Raw genomic sequence first — 22,624 nt, 5'->3', positions numbered from 1 at the left:
TTGCGAGCCAGCAGCTCCAGCGTGGGCAGTGGGCAGATGTGGGTGCTGGGGTTTTTATTCTGGTGCTGTCCTGACTGGTTCCTTTAGGGATGGTCCTTCAGCACCAGCTCTAATGAAGTCACCTATCCAGCAGACCTGCTTTCCTGGAAATGCACGTAGCCTGCTTCTCTGTGGGTTGTGTCATATAAACAGATGGGCCCTGGATGGTTAGTGAATAAGGAAGGGAGGAAGGGGCATGAACTAGCATCTCTGTGGACCAACGAGCCACTTGGCCATGGGCCTTAGCTGAAAAGAGGGCAGAAGGAGGCTCATCCCTTGCAGACCCCCTTTGGGGAGCAGAAGTAACCCAGAGAGCCTTGTGCTGGAGCTCACCTCTGCCTCTCTGACTTACAGACTTTCATGTCTTCTCAAAGCGATCACTTCTTTATCAGAAAGATGTTGTTGCAGATGAGCGGACCAACCTCCACGGCTCTTGAGAAGTGGTGAGCCTGTGAGAACAGATGGAAAAGTTTTTCAGGGGAAATAAAATTTTATTTAAGCCAAGGCATTTAGGACACTCTTTCCCCACTGCTCCAAATCTCAGACTAGGCTCACTGGTAAGCAAATTTGTCTGAAATCCCACTGATGTGAAAACCGAAGTCTTTGACATCAGATCAGTCTGCATTTAAATCCCAGTATTACATCTACTAGTTGAGTGATTTGGAGGAAAAATCACTTACCATGGTTTCTTCATTTATGAAATGAGATGCTTACCTATCTTATGGGGCTGTTAAGAGGATTAAAAAAATTTAAAAGCTACATTTAATCAAGTATTCTACTATCTACCATATTCTGCACTCAGTATCCAAAGGGCATCACATTCTTTAATCTGAATTCATCGTGTAAATGGTCTAATACTAGCAGCGTAGCTGGTACAGCCCAGGGCTCGCGGTAGGTGCTCTGGAGATGGAAGCTAGGGTTACTCTTATTTCTGAGACATAGGAAGGGCCTCTTGCTCCTCTTCTCTGAGGCCCGAAATGAGAAATATAGCCAAACCGATTGTCACTCCTGGACAAGAGGGGACATTGTCACTGAAATTAATCCCAAAGTGTGAATGACTGATAGCGGAGCCTTTCCTGGGTGGGCTTGATAGAAGAAGGTGAGGAAGGGTGAAGCGGCAAGGGTGTAGCAATAAGACAGAATGAGAAGGGAGACTTAGCTGGTTCTGCCAAAAGCACAAGAGTTCTTTTTGTGTTCTTTCTCATTGCCATCAAGTCGGTGCTGACTCATTGTGACCCTCGGAGACAAAGTAGAACCACCCGTGTGAGTTTCCTAGACTGTAACTCTCGACAGGAGCTGTCACCCTCTCCCTCAGAAGGGCTGGTGGTTTTGAACTGCTGACCAGGGCCTCCATTCTATCCCACAGGGTTGTTCTGACTCGATGGGTTTGGCTTGTGGACCTGTGGTTCTAATTCCCCTTAGGAATTGGGTTTCTTTGTTATGTTCAAGAGGGTGTCTTTCAAGCCAATCACTTTTGAGCGATGAAAAGAGCAGATTAGGCACAGAGAAGCATTGCTGGGGAGATGGATGTCACACCACATGAAGATCACCAAGATCCAAGAACAAAGACCTCCCCCGGAGCCAATGAGAAAGCAGCCTTCCCAGGAGCTGGTCCCCAGAATTGGACTTCAAGCCACCTAAACTGGAAGGAAATAGATGTCTTCTTAATAAAGCCATCTGCTTGAGGTATGGATGTTGTGGTTGCACTCGCTGCTATCGGGTTGACGCTGACTCACAGCGGCCCTGCAGGACAGGGGATAATGGTCCTGTGGGTTCAGGGATGAACGCTTTATGGGAGTCGAAAGCCTGGTCTTTCTCTCCCGGCAGCACTGAAGCACAAACCCAACTCATTGCAATGGAGTGGGTTTCGACTCATACTGAGCCAACAGGTCAGGGTAACACTGTCCCTGTGGGTTTCCAAAACTAACTTTTTGCAGAAGTAGAAAGCCTCATCTTTCTCCAGAGGAGATGCTCGTGGTTTTGAACTGCAGGCCTTGTGGCTAGCAGCCCTGGGTGTAACCGCTACACCATCATAGCTCCTTATCGGAGCACTAAGACACCTAAAAACGACATGCTTATATATCGTGCCTTTTTGTTTGGGTTCCTTTGCTTCTTTCTCGCTGATTTTCATACTCATGGTTAATATGTATAATACACACACACACACTTTTAGATTCTAGTCTCCGTGGCTCCAATCTAAAATACGAAAAGAAGCTGATTTCTCAAGTGTTAAAATGACACGTAGGTTGCAAGATATGTGCAACGACAAGAAAGCTCATATTTGATCCTTCACTCACGCACACACCCAAGCACACACTCACACACCAGGCACGCACACACCCATGCACACACCCACACCCACAGTCATGCGCACACTCACTCACACAGTCATGTGCACACTCACACGCCCACTCACACACAGTCATGCGCACACTCACACGCTCACTCACCCACAGTCATGCGCACACCCACACACTCACACCCCCACAGTCATGCGCACACCCACACGCTCACTCACCCACAGTCATGCGCACACTCACACACTCACTCACACACAGTCATGCACATACTCATGCCCACACCCACTCACCAAATCTTTTCTGAGCATCTATTTTGTGCCAGGCACTGTGCTGGCTACTGGGAATATAGCAATGAACAAAAGAGACCAAAGTCTTGGCCATCGTGGAGTTTGCTTTTGAGTGGAAAGGATATAGAACCTTTAAAATGATAGTACGTCAGAAGCAATGGGTGCCAAGTGCAATGTCATCTTGATGGGGTCCCGGGACATAAAGGGGCTCCAGTGCAGAGCTGGTGACTCTAAGCTCCACTCACTGTGCTGTGCTTGGGTGAGTGTCTGGTTTGGATCGCGGTGCTATGTCATATATGATGCTGACTTTAGGTATAGCTGAGTGAAAGATATGCAGGAATCCGCTGTGCTATCTATATTTGCAACCCTTATGTAACCTAAAACTATTTCAAGTTTTAAAAATGTTTTAAAGTGATATGTGCTCTAGAGGGAGGGGGCGAATCAAACAGGTCCAGGGAAGGTATCGATGACCAGAGAAAGTCTTGCTCTCGCGAAGAGCTAAAGGGACCGAGGAGCAGCCAGGCAGGGTCCCCTCCGGAGCAGCAGGGGCAGCGTGAGCGAAGACCCAGCAGGGCACCAAACCTGGTGCGTGGGGCCACAGACAGAACATCTGTGGGGCCGGAGCAGCAGGCAAGTAGCAGGAGAGGTGGTGGAGCAGTGACAGGGCTAGGCTGTGTGGGCAGGGAAGGTCATACTCAGGGCTTTGGTGACATGACCCAAGCCCCATTATAACAGAACCCCCTGCCTCTTGGGAGGAGAATCGACTTTAGGGGATTTTAGAAAAAAGCAAGCTCATCAGCCAGGAGGTTACTGAGCTGCTAGTTTGGTCAAAGACCATGGGGACTTGCCCAGGGTGGAGGCAGAGGTGGCGAGGCATGTTGACTTTGTCCTGGCTATGTTTTGAGGGTGGTGCTGGAAGGTTTGCTGGCAGGCAGAATGTGGGGTGTAGCCTGACGTGTTGTGACCCTGTTTTCCTTTGACAAACACTGGACCTCTGGGTGCTTTTGGTAGCAAGCATCAAGTCCTCCTTACACCACGTTTCAAACAGGGATGTTTCCCCAAGGAAGCATACACAGTATGGCAGTTCAGAGCGGGAAAAACTTTTAGCACGGGGCTTAGAAAGGGGGATCCGGTGTTTTTACACTCAAACTCAACGCCGATTCTGACCCCCAAGGACCCACTAGGTCATGGAAGAAGCCATGGGCTTCGGAAATGACAACTCGTTATGGGAGCAAGCAAGCCTCATCTTTGCCTGGCAGATCCTGTGGTGGCTTCAAGCTGCCGACCTCGCATTTAGGAGCCGGTGCATAACCCACTACTACACCAGGCTCAACTCATGGTGCAGAGCACCATGCAGCCTTCACTTGAGCGGCACACTCTGGTAGAAGAATCAGGACAAAGCTTGTGGACCAAGGGGTCACCTCACAGCTGGATGGAATGGCAGGTGGAGGGGGGAAGGGTGAGGCGCTTCACCAGAGTCCGACAGGACATGGAGAAGTGGGAACTGGGCAGTGAAAACCCAGAGCTGCTGCCCTGAAACCCAGGCCCCGCTTAGAATGCATGAAAGAAATGCAGGCCCTGGTTCGGACTGTCTAGGCTGTGGGCAGGGAAGCCAATCATCTGGTTTCTGGAAAAATCTGATTGTCATGAGGGACGCGTTGTCTTCTGCGGCGCATTAGCAGTGCAGCTTCGAGTCGGTGGCTTACCCTCTCTGGACCGGAGCACAGGCTTCAATTCTGCTCCTGCCCACTTTGCGCATCACCCGCCCCAAACACAAACAAACGAATGTTCCCTTCGGGGCCGACTGCGGAGAAAATGGGCAGTGTGCACGTGGAGATTCGCACAGGGGCACGGGCAGTAGGCCCTGGAGTCCCGCAGGGGAGGAGACAGGCCTGTCCGCTGAAGAGTCCCCAGTGCAGGCCACCGCAGCTTTCCAAAGCAGGATTAAGAGGTTCTTAATCATCTCCCCTCTTATTCACGGCCTGCCTTTATGGAAACCACAGGAGCTGTGTGCTCTGAAAGGTTTGCCGTTTTCCAGGCTGCGAGATGCCATTTGCTACATGATCACCTTGGGGTCCCCACCGGGTGTGCCACACAGGCAGGAAAGGAAATGGAACCGGCGAGCTCCCCATTTCTCTCCAGGCCTCCAGGCGCATGCCCCGCTCCTGCTCCACCCCTCCCGCCGCCGCCGACAGCCCAGAGCCCACTGAGCGTTTCCTAGCAGGAGATTAGTGCTGGATCACAGATTGCGGGGAACTGTCCCCCAGCCCAGGCTGCTCAGAGCCTCCCACCTTCCGGCCCGCCCACGCGTACCTCCCGGTGCGCTGGGTTTCCACCTCCTAAGCCCACGGTCCCTTTCCCCTGCAGTTCTCTGACATTCCATCAGAATCCACCCCCTTCTTCGTTTCCTTCCCTATTTAGCCGAAACTTCATGAGCCTCCCCTGCCCTCCGCCCTTGCCCTGCTGCTGTGTCGGCTGTACCAGGGGCTTGGAGCAGCCCGGCTGGTCCTCCCTGCCACCCCCGTGTCCCCAGGGGCTCCTGGACTCCTGAGCGCTGCTGGGGAAAATCGTGTCCCTCTCACTGCCCGCTTATCATTGGCAGCCTCAGCTGAGCAGCCTGGTAACCTTTCTTGGCATCCCTTGCTGGATCTTCTATGCACTCCCCAGCCCTGAGCTCTGCAGACAAAGTGGGGGGCCATCAGGTAGCCTCCCCCTCTCCACCCACCCAACCAGGAATCTTTACCTGCTCCTCACTCCTGCCTCCCCTGTCAGAGAGCTGTAGTCCTGGCCCTCCTTGGCCTCATCAGACCTGTGTCTCCGTGTTGCCTTTCTCTTAAGAATGGAGCCTGTGCTCTCTGTCTTGCTTGGTCTCTTCCCCATTCTTAGCTGTAATTTCACATGAAGTGCACTTGGCCACAGTCGACCAGGACCCTAAAAATGCCCGCGGGGCCCGAGTAGTCCTCCCTGTCAAGTCCAGGACCACTTCCATCCACTTCTCTGCGGGCATGGACACCCTGGCGGTCGCCCCTTGATGCTGTCTCCTCGTGTGGCCTCTGCTCGCCTGCTGTGGTTGTTAGCCGCTGTCCAGCACACACCAGACCAACAGCCTGCGCGGTCCCCGCCGTGGGTGTGACCGCAGGACTTTCATTGACTGCTTTTGGGGAAAGCAGATCACCAGGCCTTTCTTGGTTCATCAATGTCTAAAAGCGCTGCAGCATCTTAAGAACACACAAGACTCCATTGACAGACGGGTGGGAGCTGAACTGGAGGTGCATTGGCAGGATATCAGGCCTGGGTCTCCGGAACCATACAAGGGCGAGAATCCCACCGATGCTGCCCGTGGTCCCCTGCTGCTCCTCTTTTAGCCTCGTCTCTGTGCGTCTGCTATCCTTCCCTGCCCAGGACCCTCCGGGCGTTGGCTGAAGTCTTTGGGCGGGAATCCAGAGTTCTTATCACTGCAGACAAGCCATTTCTCTTCCACGGACCACACTCTCTCTGTCCTCCTCGGTGCATCTCTGGCCTCTGTCTACAGTGCCTGCTCCCCGCCCCCACCCCCACCCCCACTCCCACCCCCACCACTTCAACGGGAGAGCGGCTATTCATCCGTTAGCCATTAGCTCCGGTGTTGCTCCATTGGCTATGCCAGTCTTCCATGATCACACCTCATCTGCATCCCCCAAAACTCTGAGCATGTAGCTGAGCGCCCAGCACGTGATTGTAAAATGGCTTACTATATGGTCTTCTCCACTAACCTGGCAGCCCATGAGGTTGGGCACTGGGTCTCTGATCCTCATGTCTGGATGCCCGGCATGGCTTGGTACATAATACATGGTCCATGAATGAGTTAACATATTGTTGTTATTCCCAACGAAGCCACTCCTCCTCATGACGTTTTTCTATGATAGATACATTTTGAGGTATGCGCTCAGCTTAAACGGTTGCTGTGTGTGTAAGTGCCTCACTGCCATCTGTGGAGGGAGACTCCCAACAGGTACATGTGCCTCATGTTATCCTGCCACCTGCTCACAGTTGATTGGATCAGAAAGGGGTCCCTTCTATGAAAGTTTGTATTTCAGAGAATAGAAAAGGGGGAGGGAGGGAGGGAGAGAAAGAGAGAGAGCGAGAGAGCGCTGGTCCATATACCCCATATGTGAGCTGGGAAGCTGATGGCATCTCCCTTTGACCTTCTGTGTGGACAGGGCAGTGGAGAGAATGTTCCAGAAATAAAATTGCATACATATACTCAGATAAACAGAAATGAAAGGTGGAGAGAGCCCATGTCCCCTGAGTTTCTGACCCTTTACAAGTTCCCAGCTCTAGTCCTTCCTTAAACCAAGCTGCATCCCTGCCCTTAGGACCACTAACCTTCCCTTACAGCAGTGGTTCTCTACCTTCCTAATGCCACGACCCTTTAATACAGCTCCTCCTATTGTGGTGACCCCAACCATAGATTATTTTCTTAAAAAATAATTTTATTAGGGGCTCATACAACTCTTTTCACAATCCATACATACATCATGTGTGTCCAGCACATTCGTACGTATGTTGCCATCATCATTCTCAAAACATCTGCTTTTACTTGAGCCCTTGGTACAGCTCCTCATTTTTCCCCTCCCTCCCCGGTCCCCCCTCCCCCTGAACCCTTGATAATTTATAAATAATTATTATTTTATCATATCTTACACCATCTGACGTCTCCCTCACCCAGTTCGCTGTCCGTCCTCCAGTGAGGAGGTTATATATAGACCTTGTCATCTGTTCATAAAATTATTTTCTTTGCTACTTCAGAACTGTAAGTTTGCTCCTGTTATTAATCAGATGACCCTGTGCAGGGCCCGTTCAGCCCCCAGGTTGAGAACTGCTGCCTTAGAGTCAACACAGTGGTTAAGCCAATTCCAATGGCTTTCTGCTTCTTCCAAGCAGTAGGATTGTGGGAACAGCTCATTGTTATTCTTATAGTCTGCTTCGTTTAAGAGGTGCCCTCAAGCCGTGTAAGTCAAAGTAAAATCCCTGTAAGGCTCCTTTCGCGGTTCCCCCACCCCTGCTAAAAACCATTTCTTGTGACTTCCCTGGACCTCACCTCTGCCCATCATCCCAATGAAAATTGGGAGGCAAATTCAGAGTCTTCACATCATTCAATATTCATGAGGCATCCTCAAGGGCAGGGAGGCCAGCACTCTTGCTACCACCTTGATGTGTCTCTTGGCATCTGTTCTAGATTTGATTTCCCTAATAGCAGACCGCTTTCCCCAGCTCACCAGGTGTCATGTTTTCTTGTTTTGGTTATTGCTGTCCCCTCTTCTTCTCTTACGGAGCTCTCCAAGGACGGAAAGGTCACACGGTGTGGAAGGAAAGGCGATCCACTAGGATTTCTGAAGAACTAAAGTTGGGTCCTAAGTCTGCTACTTGCTCTGCTCTGTAATGCTGAGCAGATCGTGAGGTTGTCTTGGTCTGTTTTCCCATCTGTGGAAGTGGGAGAGAAAAATAGTACTTTCTCTGCCTACTTCCCCAAGATGGGAGTTAAAATTAGGTCATGGATGTGAACATTCTATGAAGCAAAAAATATAGATCTAAATTGCTCTCTCCACGCTGGTAATGAACTCCCTTCATTTCTCCCTCACTGCACACACACACATACACACACACACACCACACACCACACACACACACCACACACACACACACACACACACACCACACACCACACACACACACACACACACACCACACACACCACCCCCAGACACCATGCTCAAGGGCTTCACACCATAATAACGCACTGGATTTAACTCAAGGTTTGGTTGCTGCTGCTGTTGTTATTTTTAATATGGCACTTATTTCTTCATCCATTTCTCCAGAATGCTGATAGATATATTTTTTCATTACAAGTAAAGGAAACAGGAGACATATGTCCTATTCTAAGACAAGTTAAATTCTTGCCATTTCTCGATGACCCTATTTATTTTCCTTTAACATGCTCCTTTCTAACCCACCTCCATTCTATATATTTTAAGCACTGAGCAGGGGCTCCTGCACATTGAGATCTCTTGAAGCTCTGCCTCTCACCGTGGGATGGAACTGGTCTGCGGCATGACCCAGGTTTTGGATGGTTTAAACCAGTGGTTGGTTCTCAACCTTCCTAATACCATGACCCTTTCATACAGTTCCTCACGTTGTGGTGACCTCCAACCATAAAATTATTTTTGTTGCTACTTCATCACTGGCATTTTACTACTGTTATGAATTGGGCGGCCCCTGTGAAAGAGTCATTTGACCCCCAAAGGGGTAGTGACCCACAGGTTGAGAACCGATGGTTTAAATGATCCCCCGGTGATTCTAATGGGCAAACCAGTCTAGGGCCAGGAGAAAGATGTGGCAGCTCGCTTCCCGACAGATTTACAGCCTTGGGAACGATGGATCCACTCAACACTAAGGAATTTTGGGGTAGCCTTTAGGCTTCTATTTCTTTTCCTTCTTTCTGTTTAAAACGGATCCTAATAGATCTGACACTAATTTCCAGCTAGGCCTTTACCCGAAGCGAATTGCTGTCAGAGACAGGAGGAGCTGAATCTAGAACCCATCTCTTCTTCCGACTCCGACTGCCTCGGTCCTCACAGGCTCATTGAGATCCCTTCTGATAGAGGCGAGGAAGACATTACGGAAGGCTTCACTTTTCCTGTTCTGCACATTTCCTGTTCCGTTGCATCTTCTCTCCAATCATTTAGTTATAATTTGCATAATACCCACCTCCCTCCCCCCCCACCCCAATTCAATTCAAATAGCCTCTTGCTGTACCTGAGTGGCTGCCCGGTTCTGTCTGCCAGTTAGCTCCACTTCTGCATGGGTACAGCTTCCCTCTCCGCTTGAGCCATGTCCATCGTCCAGTTCCAGGCAGCCGGCTCAGCACGCTCTTCCCAGGGCTGCGTGGACTACACCTCAGGCTGAGAAGTCTCTCCGTTTGGAGCTACTCTGGGAAAGTCAGTTCCCTCGCTTCAATATTCCTCCATTGTTGCCTCACCGTGGCCAGGCTGAATTTGCTGTGGAGTCAGTAATAGAAGCCAACTCTAGTAGGGACCCTCTGATGGCAGCAGGTGGCACCATATTGGCTTTTGTCAGGAGCCAGAGAAAAGTCACACCAAAACACAGGTTCCTTTGGGCCTTTGGACCCCCTTCTCCCCAAGGGGGAAAATAATCACTGCCAATTCTGACTCACAGTGACCCCACAGCACAGGGCAGACCTGCCCCTGTGGGTTACTGAGACTGTATTGGTGCGTCTTTCTTCTCTGGAGCAGTGGGTGGCTTTGAACTGCTGGCTTTATGGTTTGCAGCCCAATGTGTTACCCATGATGCCACTAAGACTCCTAGGAAGTATTAAAAAATTGGGGAGCGGGTGGGGGAGACACATGGAATTAAATGCTGATGGAGTTTCCCTTGAACTTTTGAAGCCCCGTTGTTTGAGCCGCCTCTTGGCATGGACCTGCCCACCTAAAGAGGCACGGAGGCATCTTTTGCACGGGGCATCCTCCGCTCAGGATGAGCCAGGGTCTCCCATCTGCCCTGGCTCTCTTGGCTTCTATTGCCACCCGATTTCCAGAGGAGGGGCTCTGAAAATGTAGTTACGCACTCAGCTGGCACCCCAAAGACCAGCAGTGGGAACCCACCAGCCAGCCCACAGGAGGAAGAGGTGCCAGTGTGCTTCCAGAAAGAGTGCCCCCTCAAACCCTGTGGGGCAGTTACTGTGCTCTGCAGAAGTGGTTCTCCACCTTCCTCACGCCGCGATCCTTTCATACAGTTCCTCATGTGGTGGTGATCCCCAACCACTAAATTATTGTCATATCATATAATCAAGTATAATGTATAACATAATAGTATAATAAAGTATAATATAAAATTATACTTCATCACTGTAAATATCTGCTATGTAGGATGTATTTTCATTGTTACAAATGGAACATCATTAAAGCATAGTGATTCAGCACAAAAACAATATGTGATTCTATATTGTGAAATATTTGTTTCTAATGACAAATCAATGAAATTTTGTCTTGAAGCATGGTGTAGCATGGGCAACAGTCTTCATGCCATACTGGTAGGTGGTTGTATCTGCATGTGGCAGACCCGCCTGGAGACGGATAGAGGAGCGGTGTCTCGGTTCCTAAGACCATCAGAAATAGGTGTTTTCCGATGGTCTTAGGCGACTCCTGTGAAAGGGTCATTCGACCCCCAGTGGGGTTGCGACCCACAGATTGAGAATTGCTGCCCTACAGGGTTGCTCTGAGTCAGAACTGACTTCATGACAGTGGGCTTCTGTTTTTTCATTTCCAGGGACTAAGGAGGGAGTCCTTCTGTTTGGGCTAGTAGAGAGCAGTGAAAAAGATGAGTGGGCCCGGTGGCTGCAGCCATGGGCTCAAACTGAGGAGGAGGGAGGGTGTCAGCGCTGCTAAGAGTAGGAGCCGACTTGATGGCCTGTGACCACAGCAGCCACCAGGGAGGGGTGGAGATGACACAAGAGGAGGTGTCTTCACCCCAACAAGCATCCCTGAGGCCGTGTGGTGGCACAGCCAGGGACAGGATAGGCGGGCGGCTTACGAACGACTCTCCATGTGCAGGGGACGCGGTCTGGCTGGAAGTGAGGAGGACTTGAAGCACTTGCTGGCGAAGATCGAGGGTGGCAGCCCTTAGGACAGATGACAGCTCAAGGTAAAGAAAACCAAAGCCCTCACAAGCAGACCCTAGGTAACAGCAAGAAAAGTGGAGATGAGATTGAAGTTACTGAGGATCTCTCTGGGCTTCACAATGAGTGCTCACCGAAGCAGCCATCGAGAGATCAAATGGTGCCTTGCAGTTGGTCATTTGGGTCTGCTGTACAGACGAGACCTCTTAGCATCTTGGGGAAAAAGGACGCTCTGTGGAGAACTAGGGTACGCCTGACGTGAGCCATGGTATTTCCAGGCACTGCTTGTGCATGTAAAAGTTGGACACTGAGTCAGGGAGACCAGAGAAGCATCGATGCATTTGAATGATGGTGTGGGATAAGGATAGCAAATGTACCATGGAGTGCCAAGAGAACAAAGCCTCTGTCTTGGGGAAAGTATAGCCAGGAGAGACAAGTCCCTGGAAAAGGACATCACGCTTGGTAAAGTAGAGGGGCAGTGAAGAAGAGGAAGACCCTTGACCAGACAGATGGACACAGTGGCAGCAACAATGGGCTCCGGCCTATCGACAAGGGCGAGGATGGCACAGGACCCGGCAGTGTTTGCTTCTGCCGGTCACGGAGTCGCTATGAGTTGAAACTGACTCGGTGGCACCCAACAACAGAAACAACAGAGCCAGCTAAGCTAAATGTCGGCGGTTCAAACCCACACAATAGCTACGTCGTGGGAAAAAAAAAAAGCCTGGTGACCTGGCTCTGTACAGACCGCAGCCCGCTGTCCCAGCCTGCCCTACGCCAACCCCTCTGTAATGCTCAGGGTGATCCCCAGTCAGCCCGCTGGACAGCAGCAGGGCTGGTTTGGGCTGGGTTCCTATCTCCATTTACACACGAGGACATTGAAACTCAGGACGGAGAGCTTACCCAGCGAGCCAAGGGAGGTGTCAGCATCTGAGCCTGCTCCGGGTCACTCAACAATCCATCTTTACCATCAGAAGAGCCTGCTGCTTCTCATCTTCATGACAGCGTCGTCCTTAAATCCCTAGAACACAGTTTTCTCCGATTTTAAAAACCAAGACCTGCTCGACAGCTGGGGTTATACATATAAGGAACTAGTCTGTATGTACCTATAATGGTCATGGAGTCAAATGTAACTTGTGTGAGGATGGCACGGAACCGGGCAGAGCTTCGTCCTGGGGTACTTAAGTGTTGCTAGGAGTCGGAACTGACCAGATGGCTCTCACCACTGCCACCACCAGCCATTGGAAAAACCGTGACCAGTGGGTTGACAGCAGGTGATTCACTCGGGTTCCAGATGGGGTTCGGGTTTTGGGGGTGGGTGAGAGGGGAGCTGATTAGGCCTGGGGTCTAGGCACAGGTGGCACTGTCAGCCCTGCCTCCGCCCCATGGTGGGCTTGTGTTCCCCGCCTACTCTGAGAGGCTGCCTTCGTTCACAGGAACCTGTTACCAACACGATGGAGCTGGCTGCCAAGGCTGGGGCCTTTTGAGACCGTTGACGAGAAAGACGACAATTTCAGAAAACGAGCTCTGTCCTTAGAAAGAAATCGGCTAACCGTATGAGCTCAGCCCCTTCTTCCTGGACGTTTGAGGAGTTGAGGACACACAGCAATTCCACGGTGGCCACAGGTGCCGTAGAGATGTGGCTACGTGCTCTGAGCTCTGTAACCAACGTCACACGCCTTTCTACGTGGCTCCCCTTCAGTGATGTGAACCCAGGGCCGTAAGGCTCCCATCTGATCTTACGAGTCGCTTTGTCCAATCTGACCCTGTTCAGAGCATTCTTATGAGAGCTGATGGTCAAGGCAGACCGGGTTCCCGAGGTAAGGTACATTCTTGTTTGGTTTCAAGAGGATTTCAGGAGATGGTTTTGGTTCAAGGTTTCACGATGACCTCAGAGTAATTGTTTCAGGGGCTCGTCCACCATCCGTGGCTCCAGAAAGTTCGCACGCCACGAGAAATTGGAACTTGTTTTATTTAGAAATTACTTTAGAGATGAGAATTTAATTTAGAAATAAAATCCCAAAGTTAGACGATTCTGCATTGACAGCCTTTCAATTCTTCTGATCTCTGGGGATTTTTTCCTGTTCTTTTAGAAGAGAGGTTAGGAAAGGGGGGGAAATTGTCCCCTTCCCAAAGAAAAGAAATTTCTGGAAAATGGCATTCTATCCTGAAGCTTCCGTTCTCCCGAAGAGTCCTACCGCTTTCAGAAGAACGAATCTCGCTGCCGCTGAGTCGATGCCAACTTACAGCGACGCCATATGGCAGGGAGGACTGCCAAGACGGAAACTCTCCATGGAAGGAGGACGCGTCTTTCTCCCTCCAAGTGGCTGGTGGTTTCAAACTGTTGACCTTACGGACCACAGCCCCACTCCTAACCACTGAGCCACCAGGCTCCTCTTAAGAAGAAAAGAGACCTGTAAAGGTGGGTCTTCAGTCTGAGTCCTGGAGTTCGCAAAAAGGCGACGGAGGCTCCAGAGAATCTGGGGCCAATACAGCTACGATCGTTAACTGTGAAGCGGATTCCCAGTTTTCCTGCGTTTGCTATTTCAGTATTTCTCCCTTTCTTTGTAGTTTGTGCTTTTTGAATGTTGAGGTAGGTTGCTGAGAGAGACAAGACAGCATCTGCTTCTAAGGGAAGGTCAGGGAGCGCTCCAGAACTTCCAGAAAGAGAAGAGTCAAATTATTTAATCTAATCTCAGGAGCAGCCTTGATCTTATTAGCTGAGGGGCTGGCTCAGAAGGCTAGAGGCCCTCCAAAGCATGACTTATTACTTCCTTCTGTGAAAGTCGAGGGGAAATGAATATTGTTTAATGGGGAACTGGGCCTATAATTTAATTCTTCATCTCAATGTAGAGAAACAACGCACAGACAAAAGGTCACCGGATCCGAGTTGTGATCTAAGGCTAGACTGAGCTAGTGAGGAAACGGCTCACCTGCCATTTTTCTAGGGTCGTCTAGGAGTGGAAGCCCCCTCTGACAGTTGGCAGTCTTGGGAACCCTATGGGGCAGGTCTACCCTCCCTGCTATAAGCTGGCATCAACTCCGTGGTAATAGGTCTGAATACATAGGGCGTCTTGGAGAGGAAGGAGTCCACTGGAACTGGCTCGGCCCTGCAATGTGCTCTAACAGTGACGTTGTATCTTCAGACTACAGATTTAGGGAAAAATCCCTAGTGAGGATGTGAGCCGTGACACTAAAATTAGTTCCTAGTGAAAAGACCTTAGGATCCCTGGTGGAGTAGTGGGTGAGTTAGGAACTGAAAGGTCAGCAGTTCGCACCCACCAGCCACTCCCAGGGAAAAAGACGAGGCTTCCTGCACCCTTAAAGAAATGCAAAGGGGCAGTTCTGCTCTATCTTATAGGGCTGCTTTAATTGGAATCTACTAGATGGCAGTAGGTAGGTAGGTTGGCAGTGGAAGAACTTGGAGGTGAAAATGAAAAGAAAAAAGAAAGAAAGACTGGGGTCATCTTACTTCAATAAGATGGCATGTATCCCCTGCCAACTGTGTATTCACCAAAGCCATCATCATTGAGTTGATCCAACTCATAGCAACCCACTAGGACAGAGTAGACCTTCCCCCCCACCCCACGCCCCACCGGGTTTGATCTTCACACATACAGACTGCCACAGCCTTCTCCCATGGGCCAGTTGGTTGGTGAGTTCAAACTGCCAAGCTTTGGGTGAGCAACTGAGCACTTAACCACTGCACCACCTGGGCACCTAACAATGTGCTGGCCCCAAGCAAGAAGGAAAGACTACTCCTGCCCTGCAGAGGACAGGAACCAGCAGGCACAAAGGAACTTGCTCCCAGGATCCTGACGCCAGTATGCAAAACCAGTCCAGCACCCGGGAGCTCATTTCCATTCTCTTGTTGTCGCATTTATTGGGCAGCTCTGCTCACTTCTGGGGGCTGCAAAACTCTCCAACTAATTAGCAGCTCACAGATGTGAACCTAGCAGCTGGGCGCCGCAGAGTGAGACACAGACATCTAGCCCACGTCTGAGGCAGCCTCAAAGGAGGAGGAGAAATTGGGAGTTAACTGAAGTGCCTCTGCTCTTCTTTCCAGACCATCCATGCAAATCAGCTCAGGCGCAGTCCCCAAAGCTGCCTCCCCCACGCTGAAGAATGGGACCATTTGCTTGGGTGTGTTGTTTTCAAAACAAAAACCAAATAGCATGATCTGTCATGGGATCTGATCCAGGCCAGTGCCAGTTGTTGGATCAATCAACCTTTTAAAAGTCTTTTTAAGATAAAAATTCAGCCACTGTCATGAATTAAAGATGTGAGGGGGCGAAAAACAGTACACCGCTTCGCAGCGGTTAACACTAGATGTAAAACCCAAACGTGACACTGCATTTGTCTTCCTGCCGGGGCTGAAGAATCGAGTACAATGTGTCTGAACCATTTCAGCCCCAGTAAACATTAAAGGCTCACGGTTTGGAGGAGTAGGGTTGAGGGCGGTGAGTTAAGGGGAGGGGAGGTTTGGGAGAGGTGCGTTCTGGGGGAGGTAAGGTTTGAGGAAGGTGAGTTTTGGGGGATGAGGCTTGGAAGAAGTAGATTTGGGGAAGGTGAGTTTTGGGGCAGTCAGGTTGGGGAGGTGGGGTTTGGGGGAGGTAATTTTGTGGGAGGGGAGGTGGGAAATGGCTCTAGTAGGTTAGGCAGCTGATGGAAAATGTCAAGTACCTATTGGATGATTTTCCACATCCCTACCAAATATATGTCCACGTTCGGAGTGCCTGTGCACATAGGGCTCCGCGGTCGGCTGCTCCCCAGGAGAAAGCTGGGGCAGTCTGCTTCCATAATGACTGCTATCCCAGGAGGGTAGAGCTGATGGTCTTCAGACTTTGGTTCGGGGCTCTTGCCTTGAGGACGCTAATGAATGGTGGCCTGGGACAACCAAATACTTATGATTTTCATACCCTCCTGGCTTTATTGTGACATGTATTAATCTGGTTGGCCTGGTTCTGCTGTTGCGACTGATGAGCATTATTGAAAGTTTTGCCCTATCATTAAAAAATAAAAAGTCTCATAGCCTTTGAGTCAAATTCCAACTCATAGTGACCCTATAGGACTGAGTAGACGTGCCTTATAGGTTTGCAGAGCGGTCAGTCTTTACCAAGCAAACTGGTGCACCTCCATCCTAAAAAGCAGCTGGTGAATTTGAATCGACACCTTGTCACCACATTTCAGCCACCAGGACCCTGTGCTCGAAAGCACAGACAAACGCTGGCCCATGGACTCAAGTCAGTAAGCGGGCTCAGGAAGCAGAAAGGTGTTACACAAAATATATGAACAGGAAAAGGGTCCATGGAGACAACTCTCCCTAACTGTCTGATTGGAAAGGCCATCCCTACTCCAAGGGATGATCCAGATGATCCGGAACCTTCCACAAGTGGAGCTATAACCACAGCTATTGTGACCAACATTGTCCAACTGTTCTAAATTCCTATGATTTTCAAAAAATGTCCGTGTGTATGGAAGCACTAAAATATATCTGTAAGTTTATATGTAATGTTTGCAATCCCCAAAGATAAATAAAGATGGGATTTATAAAGATGCCGATAGTGAAAAATACTAATAATGAAAAAACAAAGAGTCGTTTTTGAAATATTTGAGGTCAGAAACTGATTGAGGACGGTAAAATGGAAAGGGAGCCCTGCATTCAGTCTCAGGCTACCTGTCTACACTCACACAATCCCTCACACATATCCACCTACATGCACATACCGCACATGTCATTTCCAAAGCGACATACATGCCATAGCCGTGACTAACAGATCCTTTCGTGTTGTGTGTGTTTTAGCGACATTGCTCACCTTCGTCAAACTGAATACACTTCCGCTCCATTCAGAAGCACCTACCCCATCACTCAAACGAACAAGTGTCCACTCTCTAGAGGGTGAGTCTCCCCTCTCTCCCCTCCCCCAACATTTGAAATAATTTTATCTGGATTTGGGGTTTTGTAAGAAGGAAGGAGGAGTTCAGCCAGAATGGTCCTTAGAGGGAAGGATGGTGGGACTTGGGACGTGCTGTCAGGAGCGACCAGTCCCTGGAGAAGGAGATCATGATTGGTAAAGGAGAGGGGCAGCGAGAAAGAGGAAGGCCCGTGACAAGTTGGATCGCCGCAGTGACTGCAACAATGGGCTCCAACGTGAGAGCAATGCTGAGGATGGCCCAGGCCCAGGCGGTGTTCCGTTCTGATGCCCCTCGGGTCACCGGGTCAGAACCACCTTGCTCAGTCCTGCCTTCCCATCCCCCAGAGGGGATTGTCAACCATCAACTCTCTGTACCCTGGTGCTCTGGCCTCAACAGGCCTCCGATCCCTGACCTCTGCCCCTGTGATTGCTGCCACCCTCTACCTGGGCCAGCAGCCAGGTTGTGTCATCAGAGGGAGGCCTGCGGTCTGCTGTTGCTCCCTGCTTCCAGTGGGCAGCGGGGCACAGGTGCGCAGGGCTGGGCTTGGGTATGTGTCCACTGGCATCTCAGGTTAGGGCAAAGTGGAAGAATTTAGCCGGAATTGTTGCAGCACCTTTGTCAGGCAACTTGGTGGCAGCCCTTGCCCACTCTGGAACCAAATACCACGTGCATCCTGCAACAGAAGTTGCCATTCATTGGGGGAGGGGCTTCCTTTGGGCTGTGGGTTGAGGCGGAGGGAGCAAGAAGATTAGCATCCTCAGTTCTGGCTAGACCCTCATTCTGCAGTGGACCCAACTTCAACTGTTGGGGTTGAGGGAGCAGGGCAAGCCTGCCTCTCACTTCATTTGGGTATGGCTTTTCCCTTGGGTCAGAATCATAGCTCCAGTCACCAAAACCCAAAGTCAAACCCGCTCTCTTGGGTGGTGGCATCCACAGGCCACCAAGGGCGCCTTGCTCAGCATCTTGCCTTCAAGGGGTCTCTAATGTGGTTGGAAATAAACTAAATTAACCCAGATAAAAACAATGGGAAGGCTTCACTATGGCGGTGGTCCTGAAGGTAGGATTGAGGGGTGGTGGGATTAGGGGTTAAGACACCTGGCTGTGCTCCTAAAACATAGGGCTAGATGTGAAGGGGACCACCTCTCAGGGCCGAGCAGAAGCTGAGGTCATCTCCCAGCAGGCACTGCCTCTACATCGGCATATTGTGCTTTCAAGGCGACTCTTTCACAGAATTCTGGGGAGGAGGGGGAGATGTGAGTACAGGCATGACCTCATAGGGCCAAGGCTGGGAGGTTCTGGTGGGAGACCGGCTGCACAGAGTTGAGCTGCAGGCAGGGGACAGAGGAGAAAACTGGGTGTCAAGCCTCCGGGTGGTGTACACTGAGGATTCTTGCACAGGCTGCTAGGGTAGCGTGAGGCAGGCCACTAGTTTCCTCCCTGGACCGGTGGAGAAAGAGCAAGAGGAACTGACCAGTGCCTTAGCAAATGGTGGAGTCTAGCTCCGTTCCCCTGTGAGCTCTGTGTCGGGAGTGGGGGTAGTGAGCAAATATTCTCTTGTGAAGGCTGACTTAATTAGCCATTTTAATAATTCATGAGTCTTTAAAATGTTTGCCAGAAGATTCAGAGCTCAGATTCGACTGCTGGCTTTGGGCTCTGGATTTTCTCCGTCACAAATTGTGCTGCCTCACGGAGGACTGACAGGAGCAGGCCCGGGAAAGCGAGGCCCCGACTGGGCCAGAGGAGGCTCGCTGGCCTCAGTAAGGACCTCCCTGAGGCTGGAGCTCCAGAAACACCAAATCAGAGGCTTCCCAGCCTCCCCCGGGGTCCACACTTGAACCCCAACATAAGAATCCCTGACTTAGATGATGTTGAAAGGCTGTGACAAGCTGAGTCTTCTTTAATTTCTCCGGAACCAGTCTGTCATATGTCACCTGACAACGCTGCCAGGGTCCGGCTTGCAGGCAAGCAGCCTCGCCGGGATGCTTGCTGTCTCTGCCATCAAGGGCTGCTGTCACCAAAATACCACCCGGGGTGTCTTTAACAAGCAGACATTATTCTCACGAATGTGGGTATTACCCAGAAGCCCAGCTGCAAGCCCAGGCTCTTTCTGTCGGCTCTGGACCCTTGTCTCTTCCAGTGTCCGGGACATGGCTTGGTTTTCTTAGTGAGTTCTATGTAGCATCCCCTCTGTCTCCGCCTAACTGAGCGTCATCGCCTCCCTGTTTAACCGGCTCCTTTCAGATCTAGACAAAGATCTGATGGCCTCTCAAGACACACCTCACCCTGAGAGTATATCCTTCGCAGAACCAAGAAACTCATTCACCCTGGGACTAAGAACCCCAGGTACCAAGTGTAACGAGTGCCTACAGGACAGACAGAGGAGGTTCTCAACCTTCCTACAGCCATGACCCTTTAGTACAGCTCCTCATGGGACCCCCAACCATAACATTATTTTCGTTGCTACTTCATAACTGTCACTTTGCTACTGTTACGAATCGGGTGACCCCTATGAAAGGGTCGTTTGACCACCAAAGGGGTCACGGCCCAAAAGTTGAGAACCACTGCTGTAGACCTTTATTCCCTCCGAGCAGCTGGGGGTTTGAACAGCTGACCTTTCAGTTAGCAGCCCAATGCATAAGCCGTGAGAATTACAGAGTGCACTCTGTGCATGAGGCTGAAGCAATGCTAATGTGGAAAAGAGAACGGTGTGAATCAAAAGCCATGAGTCAGCTCCCTCACAGCCACCTGCTCAGAGGCAGCCTGCTGGAGCTGAGGGGGTGGGCTTTGGAGTCAGACATGCCTGCCTCCTCCCCTCCTCCCCCCAGCAAATCCCAGCTTCTGTGGTTGCTGGTTGTGATAAGGGGGAGCTATCTCACCTCCCTTTGCTTCCGTGTCCATGTCCAGTGGGTCTAAGACGTGCATTCTCTCTAGGTACCTCTAGCCAACCCTCTGGGATCATCCTGCCCACTGCCTTACCAGAGGCAGAGGGGAGCTGGATTCGGAGCCTCTGCCTTGCTTTGGTGCTGACTGAAGGCAGACTGGAGTGTGGCTGGGGACTCTGACCACCTGATCCAAGGTGCCTCTCTCTTTTCCCTTTTTCCTCAGTGTGGCCTCTAAGGATCTTGGGGCTGGACTAACAAGAGACCACCCAAGTTGGGAGCAGCTCCCTGCCTGCTTCCTGGGCTAATCCTCCTGAAGGCAGAGGCTACAGGGAAGAGTGAGAGGTGAGACTGGGCTTTTTTTGGCTGCAGGCCTGACTGCAGCAGAGAAGTCAACAGACAGCGCAAAAGCAAGAGACAGACTTGCTTCCCGGTCCAGTTTCCTGAGCCAGCAGTCAGCCAGGCCTGCCTCCACACAGCGGGGAACTGGGGAGGGGGGGTGAACAAAACCCAGGGCAAAATGTGGCTCCTGCTCTCAAGGACCTTCCAGCTGCCTCAAGGAAACAAGATTAACCCAAGGGAGTGGCTAAGGCCTGCACTGCTGGGTGCAAATGGTCTCTTCCTTGGTGCGCTTGGAAGGGAGGGTACAGCAGTTGCAAGATGGTGGGCCGGGTGCTTACCAGGTGCCAGGTCTTGAGACAGCCCCTGGACAAGTATTACCTCGGCCATCCTTACAGGTAGACATTGGTCTTCTTTACTGCGGGGCTCCCAAGTGGGCCCTCCACTGCTAACAGAAAGGCTGGCCATTCATACCCACCCCAAAGAGCCTCGGGTGATGGGTGCACACCAGGGGCTGCCGGGAGGTGGAATTGACTCATGGCCACGGACAGCAACATGGAGGAGAAGGGAGCTTGAGTGACTCACCCCTGAGCAATAGCTGTTAGGCAGTGCAGTAGGATTCAAACCCAGGACGACTGGGCTCTGAATTCCTTTCTTCCCCATTCACCTCCCCGTGCCCCGCCCCAGGCTATGCATGTGAGCTGGGCTGGGTCAATATTTGCCCCATGAGGGAGGGGGAGAATGCTCCTCTCTCGGTTCCAGAGCGCTCAGCAGTTCACGTGCTCTGTTTACCTTTCCTCCCACATTCCCGCGGGAGGACTCATCAGCCTCCCTGGGCCAAAGGCAGGCAGGAGAAAAGAGGCCTGGGCTGAGCAAGAGCCTGCCTCCCACCCGCCTGGTGCGCACGCCCGGTTCTTACATCAGAGGTTCTTACATCAGACAGAATCAACGAGGAACAAGGGTCTGCGGGGCCTTCGCAGTCCCAACACCAGGACAGGCAGCATGTGTTTGAACTGCTGGGGAAAGGAGTCCTGTGGGTTTTCTCTAGAAGCCCATGTCCTACGGCCTGAGAGCGGAGCCATGAGCAATAGATGGGCAGTAGGCAGCAGCAGGGACCCCGGGGACCTCTGCCTCGGAGGTCCCCGGAGTCCCTGACCTGGTTTGTAACTGGGGCTGTGGGTGTGCTATCCAGAGCTGGGGGGCCAGGCAGAGAGCCCGTGGAGGTCCCCACTCCACTCGTTTCCAGCCATCGATTTGGTGACGCTGATGGGCTATGATTTTAAAATGGGAAGGGTTTTGTCATCTTGAGTTTTCCATACAGTCTGAGCACAGCTCTTTGTTTCATGCCCACGGCCCTGGGCAGCCTTTTGAATATACTGGGCATGGTGCACTCCCCAGGGTCAGCTTTCTGCTCCATTGCCGTGTTCAGGATATCGGCGCATGTGGCAAGAATCTACATCTAAGTAATAGAGCCCTGGAAGACAAAAGCCTATGTCATTGCTTGTACTTAGTGAAGTCCCTTTGGGGAGGAAGACGCATCATCCTATTAATTTTTCTTGCTGTCACTTGACAATATGAATTGGTTTTATGTAAGAACCAGGAGCTCATCAGATTGGATTTAGGAAATTGGCAAACTTGACTTCAGTGGGTTTGAATGATGCCAATGCAATAAACCTACAAAGGCTACAGGGCTAATTTATCATTGCTTTCCGTTTTGTTTATTTGAAGCGCCTCGTCGTCGGTATAAACAAGCTTTATGAAAGATTATAAATTCAACTTCCAAATGAGCTGTGCATGGCATTCTATGGAGAGATGACTTGATTTGTTGTTTTCCTGAATAAAACATGTTTTTGCCCAGTGGGGCTGCATAGCCCGTACATTCATTTTAGAAAATTATTCTGTTGTGCTTGGCATCTCTGATGTGCAGCGTCTGATTTGTTCCCTGATCTGTTTGTCTTCCTTCTCTTTAATAAACATGGAGACCAAACGTATAACCTCTCAAGACCTGAACTTCAAGGGATCATAAGAGGATGTCTGTCTCCATGGCAGCTTATCACTGGAATGATAATTTTGTTTCCCTATAAGAATGTTAGGGCGTCTGCTCTTCAAAATAGACTGCCACCCAAGGCAGGCGGAGGCAGAGGCAGCGGGTCACTGGTGGGGACTCAGTTGACCTTAGCTGTGTCTGATGGT

The sequence above is a fragment of the Tenrec ecaudatus genome, chromosome 17, assembly GCF_050624435.1.
Source record: "Tenrec ecaudatus isolate mTenEca1 chromosome 17, mTenEca1.hap1, whole genome shotgun sequence".
Lineage (NCBI taxonomy): Eukaryota > Metazoa > Chordata > Mammalia > Afrosoricida > Tenrecidae > Tenrec > Tenrec ecaudatus.
This window is presented reverse-complemented; position numbering follows the sequence as displayed.